Source organism: Lactuca serriola, chromosome 1 (genome assembly GCF_051521515.1).
Source record: "Lactuca serriola cultivar US96UC23 chromosome 1, Lser_US96UC23_V15, whole genome shotgun sequence".
Lineage (NCBI taxonomy): Eukaryota > Viridiplantae > Streptophyta > Magnoliopsida > Asterales > Asteraceae > Lactuca > Lactuca serriola.
Window position 1 is genome coordinate 118,462,222 of NC_136408.1, and position 8,451 is coordinate 118,470,672.

Sequence of the window (8,451 nt, forward strand, 5' to 3'; positions counted from 1 at the left end):
CTCGGAACGATCCTCTAGCATTCTTAATCATAAGCCCAGGCTTCCCCTCAAATATCCCTTCGAACACTAAGCAGCAGATCAAGTCTCGACCTAATATTTGAACCTCCAAAGGTTACCCACTCCACATCCAATAAAACGAATTACCGACTTCCTTCTCAAAATAACTATCTTCTCTCATCGTGACATACAAGTCATGAAGTTCTCTTTTCCCCAAGCGAATACTACAACCCTAATGAAACCGATCCACTCCAGTCTAAGACATCGGATGGAGATCAGTACCCCTCAAAATGAAACTCATCTACGAATCTGGAACATCATCTCACCTACTTAATACACAGATTTTCCCAAACTCATCTCGAGACTCTGATTCAATGGCAGAATTGGAACCACTCATTTACAATCAGATACTCAACCCATACCCGTGATTCCTGAATTTATGCACACACCAACTCTCCAATTCCTTCCGACTACGATAATCCCTCCTCTACCCGGGATATAACAATTCCCGACCGACATGGAGACCCCAATCTCGGCCCTGGTCTGGCAACCAGGTTCCCGAAGACTCAAGTGGTGAGGCTACCCAAGACTAAGAACTCATATGCGTCATACTCTGAGTAGTGAATAATATAGCTCCCCGCAGAACAGTATTCTCTCTTATCGAATATTGAGTGCTCGGTTCCCCCCATAGTCTTAAGTCACTCCTTAATTGACTCACGAATGCTACGACTCCCTGCAGACTTACGACACGCTCTCACTGACTCGTGAATGCTACGGCTCCCCTCAAAACCACAATACCCTCTCCTACTGACTCATGGATGCTATGGCTCCCCGTAGTCTTACAACACTCTCGCTCACTGAATCACCATGGCTCACTCCATGTTTTTTCCTGATAATCCAAAGCGATTACTCTACTCGGATCCACTAACTCTCTTATCACCCCATAATCTCGTCATCAAGTCATCACTACACTGAGTTCACCAACTCACGCTCTGCAGCTCAACATAGGTAGGTGCTTACACCCACCCAACTTATGCACCACCACTCCTGACGAAAGTTCTCATAGGCAAGGCACTTTTCTCAGCACATATAAATCCTTAGACAGTCCCACTTCAGCGACAAATAACTGATGGGTTCCCACTGGAACAAAAGTCGCTCGGTACTCCACTCGCCATCTCACAACTCGAGTCTCAACATGACCAAAAAAATTAGGACATCATACTCGGGTACCTCGGTACACCATCACAGTATCTCATGATGTCTTGCCTCAACCACTAATCTTCCACTTACACAATTAGAAACCTCGAAATACTTCCATCTCCCAAATTGAAAAACGGAGGAATCATTAATGACCAAAAACACGTTGACGAAAATCTGAAGCTCCATCCTTTACTGATGACCACCTATACAAGACTACTCATATCGACTTTAAAGTTGGTTGACAAATCAACTGCTGCCCTTCCTAGAGTATAGATCACAATCTATACCTATACCAGTAAATCTCAGCTATTTCACCCTGAACTCAGCGACCCAACCATATCGAACTCAACATTTGCAAACCTGAAAAATCCCTAGCCACAATAAATTCTCTGACCAACGGCCACCTGCTGTGGATTCACTTGTGACATCCCCAATTTCTCGGCCAGAAAAGACCGACTTAGTTTATATTTTTAAAATAAAATCAGAGTAATCTCTCCAATAAAATATGTTGAATTTGTCCCAAAACAAAATATGATAAAAATTTATCAAAGCATTTATTAAAGAAATGTATTCTTCATTTCATTACAAAACTCGGGATGTCCACATCGATACAGACCAAAATTAGAAACAACATATTATAGAACTTAGAACAGATATTTACATCTAATGGCCTATAATATAAGAATCCCTCGTTATCATCCAATTATGCTTTAGGTGCACTACCTGTAATATAGAAAGTTCAGTGGGTCAGGCTTGGGAGCCTGGTGAGCATATAGGATTTTCAAACCACAATAAATAAATTTATTAATTTCACCAACCAACAATAAATTTATTAATTTCATCAACCAACAATATCCCTGATTACCCATTCCGGTTATCGTCACTTTACGTCCCTAAACATCTATCATAAGGGACCTAGGCTAAGGATTATCATTGGGATGTACCTTACTGCTAAGGGGATTCTTAGCCATATATGTCTGTAAGGCAACCATGAGGAGGATAGAGTACACTAGCGAACATATAGTTCACCAATACCTACAAGTTGCGAGCCTGCTATCGTTCCACTGGACTGTCTAGAAAGGTCTGTGGTTGCCATCTATACTCCGCTAGATGACAACAACAACATCGAGGCCTCTCATCATATTATCACACACTAGCTATTTCATCTACCCATGTTTTACCCAACATATTTGTAGATAAAAGTACATATACAGTTTAAAACATGTATAAAACATTCATTCAACACCCATATCAAATAAACAAACAATATATATACACATAACACGTATTTTATATAAAATACTTCATATCTATGTGTAAGATTAAAGTGACCACACACTCACCTAATTTGACAATAATTGGGCAGCACTTTATCTCTTAAAAACAATCATTTCCGATAAAACCGGGATGTTTTCTAAAAAAAACGGGCGTAACATGGGCAGAGTTTCGACTCAAAAACCCTTTTTCTCGAGATCTTCGGGCTCTTCGGGGCTTTCTTATGATGCTAGGATAGTATTTTAGGTTTAGGGGTATTTAGTGCAACATACAAGAATGTATAAGTGTAAGAGGATGAAAATTGTAGCATCAATTCGGATGGCCTCGCTCACTATTTATAGTGGCTAAGCACTCAAGTTATGATGGGCATAACTCTATGGTATGTGGGGCGTACTGCTTCTTCAACCACTACGCTAGGTGTACATCGAGTATGCTGGGCGTACGAAGGAATCGTCTCGGACGCGTCAAGGCTACAAACACGTGTCCACCATGCAATGGAGTAGGGCTATGTGGCCAATTATGGACTGTGAACACAATATTACACTAGGCATACATACCTTGTATGTTGGGCGTACATATTTATACGCTAAGCGTACCACTTGGTATGTTGGGTGTTCTTCCAGCCTCGAAGTTTGTTCCTGAATCTTCAAAAATTCATATCTTGCGCATACGGGTTCCGTTTTTGACGTTCTTTATATCCACGCGTAGGTGAAATTATGCTTTAAAACTTTCGTTTAGACTCTGGTGGCTAATTCTGATTTATTTTTCAAGTTATATTTTAACAGGCGAGGACAGGAAAATCCGTTAAAAATTCATAACCTCTTCATCCGACGTTCGTTTTCGTTTTTACCATTAAACTATAATCAACAAGGTCATCGATTCTCATTTAGATTGTTTCGGCTAAAAATTGCTCGATCTGAAATTCGAGTTTTTAGCAGTGTACTGCAATAATCTTAGAAAATTCATAATTTCCTCATACGAAGTCAGATTTGGACATTCTTTTGATGCACGGTCTCGGTTTAATGTATACTATGACATTCATTTAGATTGATAAGGCTAAAAAGCAATTTATCTTAAACTCACTTTTTACATAGCACAACGTCGTGTCGGTTCTGTCACGAAACTTCGACTAGTCATAACTTCTTCATTATAACTCAGATTTCGGTATGTTTTATATCTCCAGAATCTTTGTTTCAACCACTACAACTTTCTTCATAGATATTGGCTTTATCTGATATTTATTTTCAACGGTTATTTTTTATCCTTAATTTATCAAATCATAATAATTAAGTATAAGAACATAGTACTCAGATAATACATCTTTGTTACTACAAAACAAGTTACAAAGGTTGACCTAGACTATTACATTATAAATAATGCCTAGCCTAGAAACATGGGCGTTACATCACTCATCCTTTCTTATGCACATACACATACGTCATCTCGCCTTGCACCTTGCCTCATCCACCAACAACCCAGGTCTCATGTGTCCGCACCGCAGATCTCCATAAACAGTTCTCTTACTGCGCTTGAACAGGTCACTGATTCTCTCAATATATGACTCAGTCCTTGCCCACTCATGGTTCGAACCATCACCAATTGGCATACCAGCAATCTACTCCATAGACTGTTTCACCAGGTACATTACGTTTGACTCTTGGAATCGTACCACGTAACACTCGATGATCTTCTCGATAAAGACCAAGCAACTCCAAATATCCCTAATCCTAGATGAAATCCTTGAAATCCTCCCCACGTGACTAACCCTAGCCATCCCAAAACCTCGTACCGACACACCGTTATGTATCCCAACTATCCCAAATTAGTCATGGCTCTCAATCCAGGATTACTGCACTATCATACACCTCGTCTCCGATCCATCAACAACATTCCAGTATGTGGATCACCATAGGAACTATAGACTTTACTCCCACAGTCGATACACAACGTAGACAATGAGGGCCACTGCCTCGATATACTCCTCTTAATCACCTAGAACTGTTGCTAAAAGTATGCCTCCCTTAATAAGGAACCTCTTTGTTCCCTTCCATCTTAGTCCCACTAATGAGTCTCTCAAGGTATAATAAATACCTCGCATCAAACATAATGGGGTAACTGGTAAACTTTAAAGAAACTCTTTCAACATGACCCTCAAGCCCCACACTCCATCCTATATGTTCTTAGTGTAATCAATCATAATGGGGTAACTGGTAAACTCTAAAGTACTAACCGCCACGAATTGTGGTACTCGAACCATGTTATCACCTCTCAATCTACTACAAATCATGGTACTCGAACCATGTTATCACCTTCCAATCTGCTACTTAGAACCTTTGAAATTTTCCCTGTTTCGAGTACGGGTCCTCTGCTTTAAGTAGTAACGGCCCATACTACCTGCCACATCTACCAATACTTTCCACATAGATCATCCCATAATTCCTAAGTAGCTTCTCAACCTTCTCGCTCACCAATCCCGATATACCTAGTCCCTACCCAGCAAATACTCTCCTCTATAAGCTTACTATTCTAACTAAAGTCACTCCCTAGGCTCTTCCTAGGTTCTCACACTTCTCTGCCATCAGCTATTGAAGAAATCCTTATGATGTCAGCCATCTACCTCCTGAATATCGGCATATTCACTTGATATTTGACTCCCATCATGAAGATTTCCCACAAAGCACAAAGAAAGCATCATTCGGGCATTGAATAATCTCCACAAACACGTAAAACTACTATAGGGTACAACTCCACTCGCAATACTCACACTCAAAAGGATCACTGAACTCAAGGAACCCTACCTATCGTGGGTATCTAACTACTCCCTCGGTAGGCTCCTCTAATACTCATCTAAGTATCTCTCCTAGATTACTCCCCTACTCAAAGTTCTCTCTTAAAGATTCATGTTGGATACTCTTACTCAGCACATACTCAAAGTACATCACAGATAGCAACAATCCCTAGGCTAAGGCATCACAAATCAGGCAACTCTAGCCTTAAAATATGAATTACCTAGCCTATCTTCTAGCATACATCACTAATATCTCAATAATGTCTCATAACACAAATAAGTAAGGGTATTTTGGGAAATCACCGTTCGAGCTCTGGCTGATTGTACACACTGACCTTCCCGTTTTTTCTCTTAGAAACTCTTGCTGGTTTTAGGAAAATCATTTCTTTCAAAAAAAATTCTCAAATCCTCTGTTTGAATCTAGATATACCTGAAGGCGCATTCGAATCCCACAAACCAAGGCTCTGATACCAGCTTGTAACACTATAAATTTTCAAACAAAATTTTTCTTTTTAAAATCACATAATTCTCATAACACATTTCATAAAAATCCCATTTATTTAATTTACAAAATGCAACTCCATATTTGTTTTATTAATAATCTAGGATGCTCAAAACATAACTCTTTCTCTTGTGTGTACAATCATGCCGGCGCCTTCCAGCAATCCTGAGAAGAACCTAAAACACATATTGCATAACACGGTAAGCACGAAGCTTAGTGAGTTTCCCAATAAACCACACATATCTCATTAGTCTCTCATGGCTATACTCAGATAAGACCCTCCGGTCAATGTGTCTCAGTGGGACCCTTCGGTCCCATAACTCGGGTGGACCCTCCATTCCTAACTTAGTAAGCTCAGAATCGTACACATCATAAACCACAAAGACATAATGGAGGATATAAAAATAATCAGTATAAGAACATAAGACCCTCAGGTCACACAAGGGTTACACTCTAGGTAAGGTATAGTGAGAAGACTCACCTCAGACAATGAACAACTACCATAGATGCTGCTGTTGCACCGACCTCTAACACTGGATCAAAATCCACAACTACCCAATTATGATCTAAGTCAAAATCCTCATGCTTTAGGTCTAAATGTAGTCCACTAACTAGCCAATCAATAACCTAAAACTCATTGGGCCCACCAAGGCCCAATAATGAATGGGCTCTCCGAGGCCCAACTCTCAAGTCCAAGTGACAAGCCCAACACAAGGGCCTAAGACATATATATATATATATATATATATATATATATATATATATATAATAAAACTCTACTCAAAATCTCTAGTTCACAAGCCTAAAGATACAGACCTAACCCTTAAGGCACATTATAAGATTTAGCCCAAAATGCCCACATCGAGGTTACGCGGGGCCTACCTCCCTTGGTACGCTCAGCGTACACAAGCATGCATGAAATCTGATCGGGGACACCAACCTAGTACGTAGGGAATACCAGGATTATGCTCAGCGTACGTCCAATATGGATTTTCTCCCTCTCTTGGTCTTAACCCATTAAGACATTAGCTCATATCACAGATCTGGACTCCATGGAGGCTCTTACTCCATAAAATTTGTGACTTTAAGCCTTTGGATGCCTGGTAAAGTCACAAACACCAAAAACTCTCATTGTATCATCTCAAAATGCACATATCTCATGCACGGGTTGATTCAAACATTCAGGTATTGGTTTTTATAACTTCATACCACTAGAGCTCAATATCACTTAAAGTCTCGAAGTTTGGGACTAAAACCATATAATACACTAGAATGATGCACAAATCAAAAGAGTGAGAAAGCTTTGATCTTTATACCTAAACATGAAGCTTCCAACTCATATAAACTCAGATCCAAAGCCTGGAATCCCACTTCTTCTTCTTCAAGGCCCCTTCTTCACTCCAAAGAAATACATGATCACTCAATAACTGACTAGATGAGTACATAGGATTTCAGTGGGTTGATTGTCTGAGGATAGTGGCCAGTAATGAGGCCATCTTATTCATTATATAGGGAAACCCCTTCATTTATCATTTTCACTTTGTGCCTAGTCCGCCCAACGTACCCTCTGGTACGCCCAGTATGCTAGCTGGCTCCGCTTAAAGGTCACACACATGAGTACGCTAAGCATACACACACATACGCCCAACGAATTTAGCTACCACCTTTCTCAAATAAGGGACCTATCTTGTCAAAACTTCAAACTTCCATAGTTTCGTCAATATAACTCTGTTTCCAATGAACGTCATATCCACAAAAAGGTGACGAGAAGTGCTACATTTCTAGCAACTCGTCGTAGCCTCGAAGCATCCTCATGCCCGGGTTGCAGCCCATGAACCCTAAATCACAGACGATCCGAAACAGGATGTTACAAATAATGAGGGGTATTTTGGTAAAAGTGATTTTTTTTAGAAGTGGACTATTATTTTTGGGACAAACCAAAACGGAAAACAGATTATTAATTTGGGACTGAGGGATTATACTTTTATTTATTAGTATGACTAAAATATTGTTTAAGTCACGTTTATAAATAATATCAATTTGATTTTTATAAATGTAACAGTTAAAATGTCTTTTAATAACCCTTTTATTTACAAATGAGAGTTCTAATTCTTTATAAACATGTATATTGCTTCGTTTTGGTTGATTTCATGTTAGATGAAATTTGGTTTTAGTGAAAATGCTATGATGCCTGATTTTCTTAAGAAAACTTTGATATAATTTTAAACAATAAATGATTATCAAGTCTAATAAATCTATAAATATAAGATTTAAGACTCGAACATATTTGAACTAAATGTGTTAAGTGATCGTTTTTGATTTTATAAAAACATAAATTTATTATGTATAAGTTTTTTTTGTAAAAAAAGTAATATAGCTTATGATCTGCTAAATAGTTATTGTATTGTTAAAAACAACGGTTAATGCTCTATTTAGGATTGGTTTCATTTTGGAATTGTTGGTTTTACATTGGATAAGAGATAGTTTTGTCCGATTTATAGCTATTACGCTATTTGATTTTTCATAGGAATATATGCGTGGTTAAATAAGAGTCTAGTAACTTAAGGTTTTAGATGCACATTAAGTCAATATTGGGTCCGTTAGAATGTGGAAAGTCTACATGAGGTTGAAGTTCATCAACTAAGAATAAAAATTTATTAAAGCCCTCTAGCAATAACCATTAGTCTAA